The sequence below is a fragment of the Pelodiscus sinensis genome, chromosome 3 (assembly GCF_049634645.1).
Source record: "Pelodiscus sinensis isolate JC-2024 chromosome 3, ASM4963464v1, whole genome shotgun sequence".
Lineage (NCBI taxonomy): Eukaryota > Metazoa > Chordata > Testudines > Trionychidae > Pelodiscus > Pelodiscus sinensis.
The window spans coordinates 75,143,356-75,162,472 of record NC_134713.1 but is presented as its reverse complement, the minus strand read 5'-3'; the positions used below and the strand labels follow the sequence as shown (position 1 = coordinate 75,162,472).

The window sequence follows — 19,117 nt, the reverse complement described above, 5'->3', positions numbered from 1 at the left end:
TTCACGAAGAGTAACGGTAGTTCGGAATAGGAACCTAGTCCGAACTACCTAGTTCGAACCCCGTGTAGCCGCGCTGCACGGGGTTCGAAGCAGCGGGGATTTAAAAATGGCGGCTCCCCGCTTATGCTAATGAAGCCCAGGAAATTCAAATCCCGGGCTTCATTAGCAAGTGCGGTATGCATACATTACCCCGCTAGTTCGAACTAGCGGGGTAGTGTAGACATACCCTGAGTGATTTAAGGGCCTTTTCCTCCCCATGCAGTCTCAGTTTGAAAAGCTTGTGTTGTGGTTTGATAGCATTATCATTCTTGAGAGGTAAAACAAATGGAAGTTTCCATTGAAATGCTCATCTCAAGGGATTTGTGAAATGTCCCTCTATGGAACCATTTAAAGGAATGAAATGAATCATAGATAGATTTAGATTTCTTTTTTTGATTGGAGTGTTAGTTCTAAACATTGCCATTATTTTTGTGCTATGTGTTATGGAGATGGGTAGGCAGGAAACTGATGGGTAAAGAAAATGAAGAATAATATATTTCATGCCATTTTTTAATTTCCTTACTTAATTTTCACAAATGCAAAATTTGGGGGATTTCTTAAAAAGACTTCAATTTTTCAGTAAAAGGGAAAAAAATCTCTTTGAAATGTGCTTTCTATTAGGGTTATCTGATCATTCACCAATGAGTGTGAAAGGTTTAACACTGAGAAACTCAAAGAATGTCAGTTTCCATTCTTCTTCTGTAGAAGTGGGTTATGCACATGAAAGCTCATGATACTGTCTACATTTTTTGTTAATCTCTAAGGTTCTGCAAGACTATCCGTTGTTTTTTAAGTTCTTCCAGTTTCCATTGTGAAGGGCAATTATATGTGAATTTACAGTCTGAAGGTTCATCTGAAAATTAAATATACAACAAAGACTGCAAGGCTGTAGCTGGCAGCTTTTAAAAATATGCAATTTTCTGTTCCAGTACAACTGAGATCTGTTAAATGTGTTGCCTCAGTGTAGAATAAATCCCTCTTTTCAACAGGGTTGTTCCTTACAGATACCTTGAGTTAACTCAGCTGAAATATTGACTTAAATTGTTACAGATTTATTCATTTAACAGGGTATTTCACAAAAGGTTTTGAGCTAATTGTTGGATTTGGCATGCAGTATTACACTATTTGAACAGATTATTTATTTTCTTTTCAAATATACTCATTAAGGGCCTGATGCAGAACAGTCAATAAATTCACTTGGTAGTTTTAAGTATCATGTTAGGCTGGATACTGCACCACTAAAACAGCTAAATCTGAGCTACCATTTTAGTGTATGTGATTAACTAAATAAGATGCAGTGAATTCTAACGTGGCCACCTTTCAGCCCAAACACTGGAGCTCTCAACTGGGGAGGAGGCCCCCTTTAATTAAATCAGTGCAATTTCTGCATTTGGACAAACCCTAGATGGAACCGGCAACCAAATAAGGTGGGCTATTTCTATTTGTCCATTGTTTAGTTTTTTAGTACAAAACACAATGTGTTTTAATCTGTTTCTTCAAAATCATCCCAATCAAGTATCTGTGCAACTTTTTTTTTCTTCCAAGGCATTAAACTCTATTGTATCACCTAAGAAGCAGCGCCATGAGATTTAGTACTACAAAATAAAATTTTATCCAAATTTAGGAGGGAGACTTCTGGAAATGTATTTCTCTGAATCTGAAATTTCCATTATGGGGCTATGGAAAAATTCTATGTATTCTCGATTATTTATTATCAGGACATAGTCAGATGGTTTTCAGGACATCACTTTTTTATCCCATATTTGTATTTGCTCTGCATTATTAAATTCCTCCTAAATTTCATAACCGAAATGAGTCTTTGTTTCTAATAAATAGTCAGTGAAAACAAAGTCTGTTTCTGATACCTAACATACAGTATTTTGACTAGTTAAGCTTATTGCAATTCCCAAGGGTTGTCAGGATGGAAGGGCCAGATCCAAAGCCTATTGAAGTTGATGGGAGTCCTTCCATTGATTTTAAGAAGCTTTGCCTCAGGACTTCAGGGCTCTAGAAAAAAAAAGAGAGAATTTTGCCAGTTTGAATCAAATCACAACTCAACCAAATAAATGCAAATGACCTGACCATTTTTACTACTTGAAACTTATTGCACCACATGGAGAATTCCATTTATAGGCATGACAGTCAGATTGAACTGAATCCAAAAATTTTAATTGTCTTTGTATTTAACAGCTTCAGTTTCAGTTTTGAGATATAATATGAATACCTTCCTGTAAAAGAAATAGCCCAAAAAGGAACTAATATTTATAGGTTCCCAGAACAGAAATTCAATCCCGCTTTTGTTGACATCATATCTATGAGTGTGTTCTTTTATACAGAAATGAAAACAGAATCAACAATAAATACCAGATATTCTTTTCACATCAAACATATTTGCCTTTGTTTGAACTCTCTGTGCTCCTCCCCATAACTTTCTGTGATGGAGGACTGCACAGTTCTGTATCAATGGAATAGTGACACCAACTGGTAATAAAAAAAGACTGCACCTAGATAATCCATTGTCAGTGCTCCTCTTTCACCTTGGAGCAGGAACACAAAGAAGTTCTTGCTAATACTTTCAGCAGCATCACTTTCTGAATGCTGGAGAAAAGAGTATTGCCTTGCATGATAAAATGCTGCCCTTCTGAAATCATATCTAAATGCACCAACTCTGCTAGTCAGTAAGAACTAGGACCACCAAATTTGGAATACAGCTCCCTCTTATCGTAACCTAAAGTAAGGTAAGTGTTTGGTTGTACCAGAAAAATGGGACTGCTTTTCAGAAAACCATACAGAAAAGAGAATTACTGGGAAGCTGAAAGGAGCTGGCTTGGGGCATTCCTCTTCCTCCTCCTGCCCCCCGCCCATCCAGGACTACTTCAGTCCCCTCCCCTCCGAATTTACCCTCCTTGATTTGTACAGGAGCATTGCTGACTGTTCACCTTCACCAGGGAGTGAGGGAAAAGTGTGCCGGGGAGCGCAGGGGAGAGACAAATTTGGACCTGCCCCATCTAGGGTGCATGCATTCCTCCCCTGGCTGTACCCACTGGAGCTGTAGCAGCCATGGAGGGACACTTCTCACCTTGACCCAAGCTGCTGCAGTGAGAGAGGACTGGGATAGTCCTCTCTTCCCAGGGCAGCCTGCATACTGAGCCCCTCAACCCCATCCCCATCCCAGAGGAATGACTGAAATGAATAATATAAATTTTCATTTTATTTTCCAAAAAATGTAAGTTGAGTTAAGGTCCTGTTAGTTTTAAGGAACAGTCATATAACACCCATCAAAGTAACATTTGAAAATGTGTGTAAACTTATGCCTGGGAAAATGAACAAGCAAAACCCATTTATATTCCTCCAGTCAGATCCTCCATTCATGCGAAGTGGCATAGCTGGATCATCATCTACCCTACCCTGTCCTAACAAAATACTTAAAACAATCCACAAGGCACATCCTGCTGTTCTCTTGTGTTTACTACAGAGGGAGTGGAGTGAAATATAATGTATATACGATGACTGTGGGGGATTTAGGTTGTCCTTTTAACAGACCATGTTTCAACAAGTGTTTTGATACACAGCCACATTCCAGAATTTCCCTTATGAAAGGGAAACATGCAGCAGCACATCCTTCTAAACATTAACCTTAAAGCTGCAGCAAGCTCTTTGTCAGGCAAGGGAAGAGTGAAATCACTTTGCCCAGTTTCATACCCATTTGAACAGCCTGGCTACGTCTACACTGCTAGCTTCTTGTGCAAGAACTGTTTTGCGTAAGAGTTCTTGTGCAAAAGTACTTGTGCAAGAGAGCGTCCACACTGGTCACAGCGCCTCATAAAAGCCATGCGCTTTAGTGCAAGAGAGCACCCACACTGGCAGGATGCTCTTGCACAAAAACGTCAGCCTGGAACTACTTTGCAGAGGGCAAAAGGGCACCAGGGACTTTCCAGGGGTGGGGCCTGGAGCTCATTTGAGACATGTGCTTAAAGGGATCTCCCTGGACAGTCATTTCTCTCCTGCTGCGTGCTTTGGGACCTCCTGTATGGTCTGACAGCCGTAGCAGTTCTAGGTGTGGTTGCCCTCAGCCTCTTTGGACACCACAGCTTCTGCCCTAATGCCTTTAGTGCCTTTGGCGTTCTCACTGCTGTGCCATGGAGCCAGGAGTGCCCCTGTGCCTGCTCTGGCTCCACACTGCCATTTTGGAGTGCCTGCAGCTGCTGCTCCATGCTGCTGCACTACTCCTGCAGGAGCTCGAGACCGAGCTCAGTCTGGATTCTCTCTCCATGGATGCAGTGACATCCCTGTGGCGTCCCCACCCAACCGTGCAGAGGCTTTCTTGGAGACTGGACACCAGTACGGACTGGTGGGACCGGCTGGTCCTGGAGCAATGGGATGACCAGCAATGGCTCCGGAACTTCAGAATGCAAAAGCAGATGTTCCTGGGGCTGTGTGCCTGGCTCGCCCCTGTGCTCCGGAGACGTACTACCCGGCTGCAGCCCACCATCCTGGTCAACAAGAGGGTCTCCATAGCCCTCTGGAAGCTGGCCACCCCGGACAGCTACCACTCAATGGGACACCAGTTTTGGGTGGGCAGGTCCATAGTTGGTGTTGTTGTGATGCAGGTAAGTCCTGGGGGGGGTGCTGCACTCCCTGCCCAGGGGAAGGGAAGACTCCAAGCTGGAGGGGGTGGAGAGAGTGGGGGAAGCCCCGTCACCTAGGAGTTTGTGCCATCCCTCCCTCACACAGGCCTGCTAGCATGGGGGGGGGGGAGGTTGCGGGATGAGGGGGCCCTGCTGTGTTTGGGGATAGAGGGCATCACAGGGGGGGCGAGCACCCCCCAAAGGATCATGCACCTATCCTGCCTCATTTGGTGCGTTCCCTGTGTTTCTGTGCCCCTTCTGCAGGTTGTCCATGCCATCAATGACATCCTGCTCCAGAGAGTCATCCACCTTTGGGACATGGATGCAGCGGTGGCTGACTTTGCTGCTCTGGGGTTCCCCAACTGCGGAGGAGCCATGGATGCAACCCACATCCCCATCTGTGCCCCAGAACATCGAATGGCCCATTTTATTAACCGGAAGAGGTACTTCTCTGTTGTGCTCCAGGCCCTTGTGGACCACCGTGGCCACTTCACAGACATTTATGTGGGGTGGTCTGGCAGGGCACATGATGCCCATGTCTTGGTAACTCCAGCCTGCATCGCACATCCACATGCCTCTCTGTTTTGTGGTGGACGTGGCCTACCACCTCATTCCCTGGTTGATGCGGCCCTACACAGGACGGATGGATCCCAGCTGGGCACAGTTCAATGACCACCTGAACTGGGCCTGCAACCAGGTCGAGTGCACCTGTGGCCGGCTGAATGTGCGGTTCCGTTGTCTGCTCACCCGTCTCGAGATGGGAGAGCAGAACATTCCTGCAGTTGTGGCAGTGTGTGGTGTACTCCAAAACATCATGGAGTGGAAGGGGGAGGCCTTCCTCCCGGCGTGGATGGCAGCCAAGGGCCGGGCATTTGAACAGCCCCACAAGGCCGCCATCCGCCAGGTGCACCATGATAAGGTGCGCCTTTGGGAGACCCTGAAGGAGATGTTCTCCCAGGCCCCAGAGCAGGGTCGCTTCTACATCTACATTTCCCTCCCATCCGCAACCCTTCCTTCCCCCGCCTCCCCTTACCTCCCAATAAACAAAACCATTTTTTCCTTAAAAAACCAGAAAACTTGTATTTTTATTTATGATAGGGAAGAAGGGTGGGCAGCGGGAGGGGCCTCTCAACTGGGAGGGGGCACTATTGCTGGGAGAGGCGGCTCCTGCTAGTGCCTCGGTGGGTGTAGAGGTCTTGCCGTCCTTCAGGCTGGGTCGGGGCAGGCAGGACGGGGATGTGGGCAGGATGGGGTGCAGCAGGTGGGGGCATGGTAGCAGCTGGAGGGGCAGTAGGAAGGGTGGCTGGAGGGGGCATGGGCAAGGCAGGGAGGGCAGGAGGATGTGGCAAGGCCATGCCATAGTGCATGGTGTGACCGATGTGCGACCTCAGGGTGGACCTCTGCAGGAACTGGCCCCATGCCTGCTGCCACCACTCCAGGTCAGCCTCAATCTTTCGGCTGACTGCCACCTTGATTCTTTCAATGGCCTGCATGTGCCGCCATAGGAGCTGGTCCCGCTGCCTTGTCTGCCGGACTGGGTGGTTGGTGGTGCCGCCGCAGGGCTGGAGGGTCCCTCATTCCTGGGTGTTCCTGCTGCAGAAAACAGAAAAAATGATGAGACGGTTTGGCAGCCCAGCCCACACTGTCCCTGAGCCCCATGCCCCCTGCCCTGAGCCCAGGTGACACCACGCTACTGTGGCTTGGGCCTAATTGGTCCCCTATGTGCATGGTTGTATACAGGACTCCCCTGGAGTAAAGTGATCCTCTATGGATTGTAACCCTTGGGAGACATCACTGTGAGCGAAGACCCCTTTTCTGTGTCCTGGCTACTTGGCATGTGGTGTGTCAACCCGTGGAACTCCTTGCCAGGGGAGGTTGTGAAGGCTTAGGACTATACCAGAGTTTAAGGAGGAGCTATATAAATTCATGGAGGTGAGGTCTATAACTGGCTATTAGCTATTGGGTAAGGAATGGTGTCCCTAGCCCCTGTTTGTGAAAGGCCGGAGATAGATGGCAGGAGACAAATCACTTGATCATTGTCTTCAGTCCACTCCCTCTGGGGCACTTGGCACTGGCCCCTGTTGGCAGAAAGGATACTTGGGTCTGACCCAGTATTGCCATTCTTACCTTCTTGTGTTCTTATGTGTGTCTGCATTGCTCTGTGCACGTTCCCTCCCCAATGTAGAGCACATGGCTTCGACTGTTGTCATTGTGTGTGAGCAACACACCAGTGATGCTGTACTTATGTTTATGTACACATCCCCACATTGCATGGAAGCAAGTACGGCAGACGAGGTCTGGGTACTTGGACCCCTGTCAATTGATGTCCTCGGAGATGGAGCCAGGGTGACTGGGGAGTGTACCATCCTTGCAGCAAAACTCAAGTGGCCATAGGGCCAGGCCTACCGCTTCCCTGCTCCCCCTCCTGCTACCCTCACACAAGTAGCCCATGGAAGTGTGTGGCCACAGTGAGGGGCTTCCCTTGGGGGCAGCCTAGGGGCCGGGAGCAGCTGAGGGGCTCCATCAGGGCCATGCTCACAGGGCTGGCTCACTGCTGTTTTCCCAGGAGCAGCTGCTTTGTCACATGGCCAGGCATGGCTGCCTGCTGTCTGTGTGCGGCACCCTTCGGGAGGTGTGGGGTCTGGCCTGAGCTCTTGGGACCTTGGCTGCTTCCAGCCGGCATCCCCCCTACCCCCTCCAGGCAGCATGCAAGCAGCAGGTTCCCAGGCATGCCCTGGAGCTGCCTGCCGTGTCCACATGCCACACAGTCAGGTTGCACGAGGTTGCACGTGCTGTGTACTGTTACACAATGTGCAGCTCGAACTGCCTGAGTGACGCTCCCTCCCCCTCTCCCCTGGGCACCCAGCTCCCCAGCCCTTGCGAGTGAGAAGCGCAACACTCATCAGAGGATCCTTCACCGGCCTTGGATGAAGCCCAGGAGACATCCTGGCCGCTCACCACTGGCTCCAGGTGGAGGGAGACAGTGCTGCTCTGGTCATCCTCGTCCTCCTCCGACCCGGACCAAGTGGGCAGATCACCCTCCTCCTCCGGCTCGGCTGGCCTGGTGACAGGGGGTAGGGGAAAGGAATATAACATGCAAGCAGGGGCACATCTACACAGGAGGGCAAAAGTCAAATTAAGAGACACAACTTCAGCTATGTCAATTGCATAGTTCAAGTCGAACCAGAACATTCTTCCTTTGACTTCCCTTACTCCTCATGAAATGAGGGTTAAAGGAGTCAGAGTAAGAAGTCCTCCATCTCAACATTATTTGAAATAGTAGCTTGCTGTCTAGACTCACACTTTATTTCAAAATAACATCAATTATTCCAAAATAACACTGCAGTGTAGATGTACCCAGAGTTAACAGTGTGATGGGGATAGATGAAAAGGAAGAGGAACTCTAAAAAGAAGGCAGGTGAGGGGGATAGTCCTTAAAATTATTTTAAAGTCAATAATGTTCTATAGATCGCTACATAACATTACTAACATACTCTGTTGCTGAAGGTACCTGGTATTCCCTAACAAATCACTGACTTAAATGGGATGCATTTCATTGCAATGGCAGCCTAATAGATGCAGAAGCAGAAGAGTTCCTAATGGAATAGCATTCTACTTGTATTACTCAGATAAAACTTTCATATTGTGTTGGTATTGAAATATAATGCCTAGTGTTTATTTTGATAGGCATCTGCCAAGGCTCTTAAGTAGTACACCTTTTATGTTATTTTTAAACTTACCAGTCTAATTAAAATGTTTGGAGAGAAAAAGAATAACTATATGATTTCTTGCTGATGATATGTTTGTGCTCTGCATTGCTTTCTAATCAAGAATGCCACTTGGTAAAACATGATGAGAAAGCTGTGCAATGTAATGTGAAACCCCTTTAGAATGCCTTCAGAAATCCTTTACAATGCCTATTTGAAATCATCTTATTCTTGTTGTTTAGTCTTTTGAAATAAAGCTGTTGAAGTGTATTTATATACCAGAAATCTTCTAGAAGACAGAAAAGTCTATGGTATTCTCTCTTTTCTTATTGTTATATTTGAATATTTTATATGTTCACAGTTCACCACTTGGACTTTTCTTCCATTTCCTAATGTATCAGGGGATTTCAGCAAATGGAAAGTGTTTAAAAATATTCCATTACCTATAATAGAAAACTAGATAGTTCTGAACTACCTGCAATTTTTTCCTCTATTGCTCTGGTATCCGAAAATACAATATTTTAAAAATCAGTAATGTTACATAAATCACTAGTTTAAGTGACTCTGGACAAGAGAAGAGCTCAGGGATGATAAGGTCATTGTGGAGAATTTAAATGAATTCTTTGCTTCAGTCTACATGGCTGAGAACGTGAGGGAGATTCTCAAACTTGAGCCAATCTTGTGACAAATCCAAAGAACTGTCCCAGGTTAAGGTTTCATTAGAGGAGGTTTTGGAACAAATTGATAAACTAAACAGTAATAAGTCATCAGGAGCAGATGGCATACTTAGATTTCCAGAAAGCCTTTGACAAGGTCCCTGACAAAAGGCTCTTAAACAAAATAAACTGTCATGGGATAAAAGGCAAAGTCCTCTCATGTTTGGCATAAATAATATTTACTCCTGCCTTGAGTGCAAGGGACTGGATTAGATGATCTTTTGAGGTCCCTTCCAGTTCTCTGATTCTATTATTTATGAAGGCAGACAAGATATTAGGGTGTCTTTAGGCAATCATGCATTCCCAGCATGAGGAAATACGACTACTTTTCTGACCAAATATACTTCAAAATATACACATGGGATTGAAATTCAGCCAGCGTTCAGATGCCCAAGCTAGAAGCGCTTACTTATTTTTTACCGACCCATCATGAAAATGCCGACGCTCATTAGTGAACCATCAGAATTTGTGAGTGGCATCATTCCAACACTGGAAGCGAACTAGACAATTTAGAAATACCAGACTGAGAAGGATCCAGAATGATCACCTACGTCTTTCTCTTTCATTGTGTTAACAACTGAACCGCCCAGTGCACGTTTCCTCCAAATAACAGTCCAATAATTGTTTCCTCTTGCTTATTTTAGGACTATGTTCATTTCTCCTCCTATTGTTGACCCTGTTTAGTCTATAATGTATATTTATTGCACACACAGGGCCCCACCTAACTTTCTGCTCCCCATTAACTTCATATGCAACTTCAAGGTAATGAATGTAAGTGATTTCAGAAGTGTTTTACTCATTATACAAGTTATAAAGCAATTCAGATTAGTATTAAAATTTCAATGCACTGTTCATTGTTTATGCTATTTGCTTGTTATATGCAATTTCACTTAGACAATGAAACTAGACTGATCAATTTCATTTTGTGATTCTGCCCAAGGATTGAAATGTTGCTATATTTTTATTACAAACACTCTGTTTTTAATTAACTCACATTTTAAAAAATATCCTGAAATATACCGTAAATATTAGTATTTTGTAATACTTAAATTCTGAGCCTAATACCTGATAATGCCCCCTTAAATATTCTCTTGCCTCTGTCTTTGGAAAGAGCTCAGAACTTCCATCTATTTTGTTCCATTTGAATTCAGTTTGCTTCAAGGAGGTTTAACCCAGACCCAGTTCTGCTCATTTTGAAAGCATTTGGTTTCTCAAAAATCCTGAGATTAGCGCTGTCACTGCTCTAGCTTCTTGCCTTTGATAAAAGGAGAGCAGCTAGAACAACAAAAGCTCTAATATCTGTCACCTCTTTTAAAGTTTTTAGAATGTACTGGCTTAGTGTTTCTCTCTAGTAGCTCACCTGCACCGACAATAAGAGCCTGCAGCTTTCATAAAGCTAAGATAACTCCTTTAGCTGAAATGATAGTGAGTTGTGCTTTTGAAAGATGGATCCAACACCCACTTGCATCAGTGGAAAATTTGCCATTTGCTATTGATGTGATGCTTTGGATCAGCTTCTGGATAATGAAGATCTCAGATCCTCAAGAATAATCATTGTGATTTTATATACATACAGATATGGTTTATTTATAAAATGGCATCCTAGATGAGGCTTAAATTAATTGACCTCAGACACTTGCTCGTCATAACAATATAAAAAGCATGAATAATTTGTTTTAGTGGCAGCCTCATATCAACCATAAAAGCCTACTACTTTCACGTTTCTAATTTAACAGACTAATAAACAAGATGAGAGAGACAAGGTCAGTGAGATTATATTTTTATTGGACCGACTTTTGTTGGAAGGGGCAAGCTTTTGAACCACACAGAGCTCTTCTTCGGGGTTGCAGAAAGTAATCAGAGTGTCATAACTAAATAGTAGGAAGGATAGATTATTAAACATAAGGGGTGCACACATTTTTGTAGGCCACTTAACACCTCTGCAGTCATAATATAAGGGATTGGTAGGCAGCAAGGTGTGTTATAAATTGTTGCAGTGACCCACAAACTAAGATCATGGCTTTTAGTGTTCAGCAGAGTTATGAATTTAAGTTCTCCAGCTTGTCTTCTGAAGGTGTTGTGCAGGTTTCCTTTTAGAACAAGGACTGAGAGGTCAGATTTGGAGTGATCACTTTGTGAAATGTGATTGTTAACAGGTGACAGTGGTTTTGTTTTTTGTCATTTTTCTATGTGAGTTCATGTCAACCATACAGTTGTATGTAAGTAAGCTTAGGTTTAATAGTGACACTCTGGTTAACTTCTCCAGACCTGAAGAGCTCTGTCCAATAAATAATATCCTCCACACCTTGTCTGTCTCATATTCTGGGAGGGGACCAACATGGCTACAACTCTCCAAATGCACTAAGTATCTATTTGCACTCTACTGAACCTGCACATGTATTTACTGTTTTCCAGAATGACTGTAGTCAATAGTTTAAGGCAGTACCTACATTGTACACTGAGTGGAGGAGACAAAACTACAGTGCAGATGAGCGGAGACATGAGATAAAATGAGATGAATTCTGGTCTTTCTGCACATCAAGGGGTGCTGGCTGATTCACATATGACTCCTCCTCCCCTATACTATACTCACTGAACAGTCAATGTAAGGGGGAGGGGAGGGAAACTAATAAAGAGATATTTAAGATTACTTCGTTTCCATTTTCTGAATTACAATTCCTGGATGATATAGCCAGTTTTTACTGTTCTTTATTTTGCATTTTGTTGAAAAATCAGCCATTTTAAACAATCACTATTCACTTTTTATTGTTTTAAAATACTTTTAGAAAATATTTTAAAGATATATATTTTAGAAATGTGAATCTGTCTTCGTCTGTCCTTCTGTCCGTGAACTCTTCCTAAATGAGAAGAGCTAGGACCACTGAATTTGGTATGCACCGTCATCTTATCCGAACTTAAAGCAAGGTCAGGGTTTGCTTGTGCCAGGACAATTGGATGTGCTTGGAATTCAATTGTTTTTCATAAAATGGAAAAGGAGGCGTTTGGAAGGAGGAACACGTTTATACTATGTAATGATCACAGAGGGGCAGCAAGCATCCCAGCCAAAAAACACTGGCTAGCAGCACCCCAACACCCTAACCTGTCCTGGGGAACAGCTGCCAGTTGCTACATGGTCCCCTTCACTGCCAGGCTAGCCCTGGGGTGAAGCCAGCAGCAAGGGTGCACAGTCCTTTCCCCTCCTCCTGTTAGCACCAGAAAGAAGCTGGCAGCTGCAGTGCGTGGCAGACCCGGGGAGAAGCTGGTAGCCAGGGTGCATGACCCCATCTCTGCCTAGACCCTGTATGGATGGTCTTCCTGTGAGCAGTGTGAGTGTGAAAAAGGAAATCTCTCCCTTTACACCATGGAAGGTGGACTGTAGGACTAAAAATAGCAGTGTAAACATTTCTGCTTGGGCTGGAACCTGGGCTTTAAGACCCTCCCCTCTCATCAGTATTCAGGCTGCAACCCAAGCCTGAACATCTACATTGTTGTTTTTATCCCCACAGCCAGAATCCCTGAAGCTGTAATCAATTAACCCAGGATCTGACACTCAAATACACAGATTTTTCTTTGCAGGACTCCACTTTCCCACAGTCAGTGCCAGGTTGGTAAACTGGCTACCTCCATTCAGATGCTTCAGCTACAAGCTATACTGTATTTTCCAAGTTAGAAACCAAGACACTTTAGGGTCATGAAAGACTCATTCACTGTGCACTGGTGTTTCTCTTGCCAGCCTCTGACTCAACACGAACACAGGCATATTTCTCAGAAGCAAGATTCCCCCCCCCCCCCCCCCCGCAATTTAATGTTCTGAATTAGGTTATCGTGAAAACTGTGCCATTAATATTCAACACAAAGCAACGGAACTGTTCCGATAGTGTCTACATACTCTCATTCTGCTTTTCTCGTCACTTCAGATGCTGTTCATCATATTGATGACTTTGCTTTGAGCAAACATTTTGCTGTTATCAGGAAGCAACAACAAGAGTTTAGGTTGATTAAATGAAAAAACTGGAACTTTTTAGATGTCCCAAAAGAAGTTTCTGGGACATACCTAAAGCCAGTGTAACCCACACACCCAGACTATGTCTACACTGGCGGGTTGTTGTGCAAGAATGGCCGTTCTTCCGCAGAGCGTCCACACTGCCCGCCCGCTCTTGTGCAAGAAGATTTACATAAAGCGTGGTAAGAGAGGGCTTCTTGTGCAAGAGCTACGCTCTTTTCTAACACGTGTAAGCTCTCTTGCGCAAGAGCTCTTGCACAAGAGGGCAGTGTGGATGCGTGGCAGGGGTTTCTTGTGCAAGAAAGTCTTATAGTTAAAATGGCCATCAGAGCTTTCTTGTTCAAGAGAGCATCCACACTGCCATGGATGCTCTTGCGCAAAAGCACATGGCAGTGTGGATGTGGTCTTGCACAAGAACCTTTGCACAAGATGTTCTTGCACAAGGACCTGCCAGTGTAGACATAGCCCCAGTGTGGTTCACTGTCCCATGCAGAGGCACCTAGACCACAGTAACAGTTAAGACCAAGAGACCTCTGCAGCATGGGCTGGCTTTTAGCTCAGAGGGTAGAGTCTCCTATACTCAGCTCCAGAGATTCCAGGTTCAAAACTGCTTGGTGGTGGTTACACCAGGACAAATGATTTCCCTATCTATTAGGTAGGCTTCTAGCCGAAGTACAATTATTGTTTTTAAAGGCATCACTTAGCCATGACTAGTAATAATTAAAATATCCTGTTGAGTTTTGCACGGAAAGAATTTAAAGCAGATACAAGTTGTATAATTTGTAGCTCGTGTCCCTTGACATATAATGTTAGTAACATGTCTATACTTTACTGTATTGTCAGAGGATTTTTAAATGGTAAGCACTGGTTTATAAATGATCATTTAAGATTCCTTAAACTACAGTAAGCTTTGGATAGCCTCCAAAAGAACAGAAGTGATATATTGGCTAGCCTGGAGTGACAGAGTTTGCTAACATTTCCATTCATACAAATAAAGAGGAAACCTAACCCTAGGAAGATCCTGACAATGCTTGTTGCCAGACATTTTAATCATGAAGGAAAGGACAGCTACTGGGTGTTAAATTGCATGAGCCTCTGTGCTGCTGTTTAGATTTGTCTGCACTCTTCAAGCATGAGGGAAAATCCATTTATCAAGCTATCTGCTGTCTTTCAGTTTGCCCATAAAGCAAAAATATGGCATCTCCTCCCTTTCCTTGGAGCTAGTATTTGCACTGGAATATTGTTTACATTTCTGGTGAGTTGAACCCTCCTTACACGTCTCAACACTTTACATTGCACTGTATTATTATATTAAAGGTGGTGATGTGTCACCTGAATACTTTTTAGTGCACCAAATGACACAATGAAATGAAGCAGAAAGAATGTGGTGACATTTCTCAATAGGAAACATTTAACTCTACTGCATCAGTGTTTAATTGACTTGCAAACCACTCAGAACTCCATGAATGTTAAGTGAGCAGGTCCTTAGCAGAAGGTAACACTTTACATTAAGTGTCTCTAAGTACACTTGTTTATATGATAAATTGTTGTATATAAACTCATTTTAAATGACACCTTTCTGCATGTTAGTGATTACATGTACCTTGGGTTCTGCCCTCACTGAAGTGTGCAGGGGTTTCATATATGGAACTCTCATACTTATTTTTAGAATTACATTATGAGAATTCTTCTTAAGTTTATACAGAGCAAGTTCCTAACTTGCAAGCTCTTTGTATTGATCAATAATGTTACAAGAAGCCCAGAATTCCATTAGCAGCAAACTCTGAGAATTTTAAAAACAACTTTCAAGTAGTAACTATTTTACCATACAAGTTAGGGCCTGATACCATATTATTTGGACCCAGTAGAAGTCTGTGATGTCTGAGAAGTCCAGGATCAGGGCTTCTTGATTTTCTTCTTGATTTGTAATATAATTTATTTTGAGATCCTGTTGACCAGTTTATGCAAACCCTGGGGACATTTAATTTTAATGTCTGTGTAATTTTTCTATACCACTTCATCTCATTTAAACTCTGATAACTGTCACCTCCTTGGTATAGTGTCACATTTTGTTCATTTCTATTTGCTTGTTCTGTTGTTTCAAGTGTGAAATAGTCTTCTGGTAGTTATAAACTACCCACAATGTAACCCATTTCTAGGAAATTAGTTATTGATTAAATATTGACAGATTTCTTTCCTCTTTACAGACTGGTCAATATGAACATGCTGGTCCAGAGTAAGGAAGAGAGAGGGGTTAGGATTGTTCACCCCCTTTACCAATGAAAGAGCTATTGTCCTCCTCCAGGTAACAATTATTTACACTGAGTTTATTAATAAACAAAAGTGATTTTATTAAGTATAAAAAGTAGGATTTAAGTGGTTGCAAGTGACAGCAGACAGATCAAAGTAAATTAAGAGAAAGAAAACAAAGCATTCTAGTTAGGTCTATACACTAACAGAACTTGATACATATCAGAATTTCTCTCCTAAGTTATTATTTCAAGTAAAATCCTTCTCACGCCAGAGATGTCCTTTCTGACCAGGGTCTAACAGTTCTCTTCCACTCTAGTTGTTAACAGTCCTTTTTCCCCCCAGGTATTTTCATGTATCTTTTTGGGGTGGGAAGCCAATCTGTAAAGCCAGCTGGAGACAATCATTGTTTATTTACCTTGCCTTACATAGAATTTTTCTAGGGCAGGAAGCCTTTGTTCAATTCCCCCCACACCTCTGTGGAAAAGTACAAAATTCAAGATGGATTCCAGCATCAAGTGACATTGACACAGGGATGTCTCAGCAGCACAGGGAGACAGTTTCATTAGCTCTGTAACTCACTTCTTTGTTGTTGTTCCTCATGGGCTTGAAATCACCTTTTTTCCCAACATGAACACATTGGTAAAAAAACAATCTACAGTCAATATTCCCAGTTTTAGATACAGAAATGGTACATGCATATAAATAGAATAAACACATTGAGTATATTACAAGCATTTCAATGATATGTCACATGAAATATTTTGCATAAAGCATATTCAAATTATGTCATTCATATTCATAGACTATTTCCATAAAGAATATGGGGTGCAACGTCATGCTTCCTAGATCTCTCTCTATGAGGGGAGCAGGGGCGGATATAGGGCAGGGCGAATGGGGCGGCCGCCCCGGGCCCCGCGCTTAAAAAAGCCCTGCGCATGCACCTTGGCGCCACCGCACATGCGCATGGCGTCACGGCGCATGCACCGTGGCAACGGGGGAGCCCCGCGGAGTTATGCTGCCCGGGGCCCCGCAAAACAGTCATCTGCCCCTGGAGGGGAGTGACCATAGTGGAGTGAGAGAAGGAAAGTGGCATTCTCCCCTGCTTTAGTAACTGCAAGAGAGTGAACTTTATTTTAAATATTTAACCTTACAGTATTGTCTTCTCTGTGGATGACAAATCAGTTTTAGACCTCTCCATCACCTGTCTAGAGCTTTTGCCCTGCCTCATCTGACTAGAGGTTCGGACCTGGCTACAATGGCTGCTCTAATACCATCCCACAACAGCTCCTAAGAGCTCTGTGCATGGAAATGACATTGCTGACTTGAGCATTTGAGGCCTAAAAGCACCTAGCAAGTGGATTTTATAAATCATCATGCTTGAAGTAAGTTAGATTACAAGGTCTGTCAAGTTTCTTGGTACAAATGGTGTTTTCTAAACTTTGACATACTGGGTAAACACAGTCCCATTAGAAATTTCATTCTGTAATTTCTATAGAGGAACTTCAGAAATAATTTGCATGCTCAATGTAAAGAGGTGCTTCTGCTGCTTAATTATTTTAAACACTTCTCTGAACTTTCTGTGCCACAGAAACAACAAAATGGCTTCAGACAAAAGTCCCAGTATGAGAGATGAATGAAGGGTCATGAATCCTCAAAAACAACAATGCTATGGGTCTATTTTGGTAATGAACTTGGCAGACTAATGTGGAAGTTTTTATTAAGTGAACTACTTCCAAGTTTCAAGGGAGTGGGTCATAAATAGATTCTTCAGGAAATTCACAAAGCTAGGGCTGACATTGAGAAATGAAATTATTTGGTTAAAGGCACATGTTGGCATCTACCAATCTAACTGAATTACTACAATTATAAAAAAATTTCATAGAACTCTGGAGCTGTTTTCTTGGAACCTTATTTAGATTTTTTTTAATTAATCCCCATCCCTTCTTTTTCAAGGAGAATTTAAATTATCACAGAAGACAGTGATAGCCTTTGAGCAAGGTTAGGGAAATGTAGTACAATAAAACACATAGAGGTCTGCATGATGACAGCAGGAAAAGAGGAAGAAAAGAGAAGAGAGTGTTGCTGAAGGATATGTGCCAGATAGGGAATGGAGAGCTGAAGGGGAGCTAAGAGTGGGGGGAGGCGAGGGCCTGAGACTGAAGAAGATGAAGGAGTCCTGGAAGTAACTGTTATTTCAAGAGATGGCACTGATAGGCACAGAGTAGACTATAGATCATGGCCACTGACCTTTAACTAGATTCGTGTTACAGCAGCTGTCAATCACTAACAATGACCGAGTTGGTCCCATCCTCAGAGTTCCCCGAAATGCTCACGCACTATATTGTACCTAATTCTCCCAACAGTTCAAAAAAATGCTCACTCTCCACAGTGTGTTGTATTTAAGTCATTCAGAAATACCTCAGTTATTCAAGCTGACTGCTTTTCTGCAGATTAGAGGTGGTCAAAAAAATAATGTAAACAACATTATGAGGGAGAAAAGGGGGCATTCTGAAAAAAAAAATGTTTCATTGAAGGATTTGATGTCTTCCAAAAAAAGGACACAAATTTTCAAAATGAAAAATCTGAAATGGTCCAAATTTTTCCTTTCATTTCAGTGAAAAAAAATTGTTTAAATTAAAAAAACTCTCACAATCTCTTACTTTTTACCTTTATTTTTTTTCTGATTGAAAAAAACATTACAATAAATAAAAAGTCACAGAAAATGTGTAGAATGAACCCTTTCTCTCACCTTTTTATTCTACTTTTTTCCACTGGAAAAAGATTCTCTCACACACATACACAGACACACACACACACAACTTTTTCATTATCTTTTTAAGAAGAAAGCAGATTAGGTTTTTTTCAAACCTAAATGTTTTGATTTTGGCTTAAAGAATTTGGTTTTCATTTTTTTATTGAAAAATTAATTTTGACCATAGAAGGCGACACTATTTTCTGAGCAGCTTTTTTTGGAAAGTAAGCAAAATAGAAAGGAATATGCATAAAATAATTGGTGAAAATAAGTTTTCAAATTGTCAAGAAAAAAGGAAGTTCATCCTGTGTTATTAATACAAAAAGGCATCTGAAGTATACACAGGGATCACTGAATGTTACTGTCATGCCACCGCCTCTGTGATGAAATTAGTAAATAATTAACAGCAATACTACCCAGTTGTATAAAGCAGGATGTGAAAAATATCTAGGGGAATAAATAATGTTGACAATATAATCATTCAGTTTTGTATCTGGGCATGTCATCACATTTAACAACCCTGTTGTGATAAGTATTATGAAATCTTCAATGGCTCAAATGATAAATAGCATTTCACCTGCATGATGGCACCTCCAGGAGCACAGTACTGCAGTAAGAATAGTGGGGCCATTCCTGCCTGCTAAATCATGAACATCGGTGTTTCTCATGGATATTTCCTGCCCAAATACTATTCTGGCTTAACCATAATCACATATGAGAGCCCAGGGCATTGCAGCATACAGTGGCATGGAAACTTAATGTAAATTGTAAAGGATTCACTCAGACTTACCACTCATCCTCAGTTTTGTGAGACAAGCCTGATTAAGGCAGCTCAGTCCTTGAGCATTCAAACAGCACAAGATGAAAATTCCCAGGTTAGGTTTTGTAGGAAACAAGATCTCTGCACAAATTTTGTTGTAAACTGGGTAAGTCCCTAAAGAAACTTGATTGAAATCCAAGTACATTGCCCAACATTTTATTGACATTTCTTCCTTTAAATCATGGGACAAATACAAGTT

General features: G+C 42.7%; 1 long non-coding RNA gene across 1 annotated transcript; it reads right to left on the bottom strand.

The window, feature by feature from the left end:
• Positions 1–5,742: 5,742 nt before the first annotated feature.
• LOC112545041 (uncharacterized) lies at positions 5,743–19,037 on the bottom strand. Its single transcript, XR_003088426.2, has 3 exons — positions 18,889–19,037; positions 7,626–7,728; positions 5,743–6,260 (listed from the first exon to the last, which is right to left on the bottom strand). It is a non-coding gene; the product is annotated as an uncharacterized LOC112545041 (long non-coding RNA).
• Between the last annotated feature and the right edge of the window lie 80 nt (positions 19,038–19,117).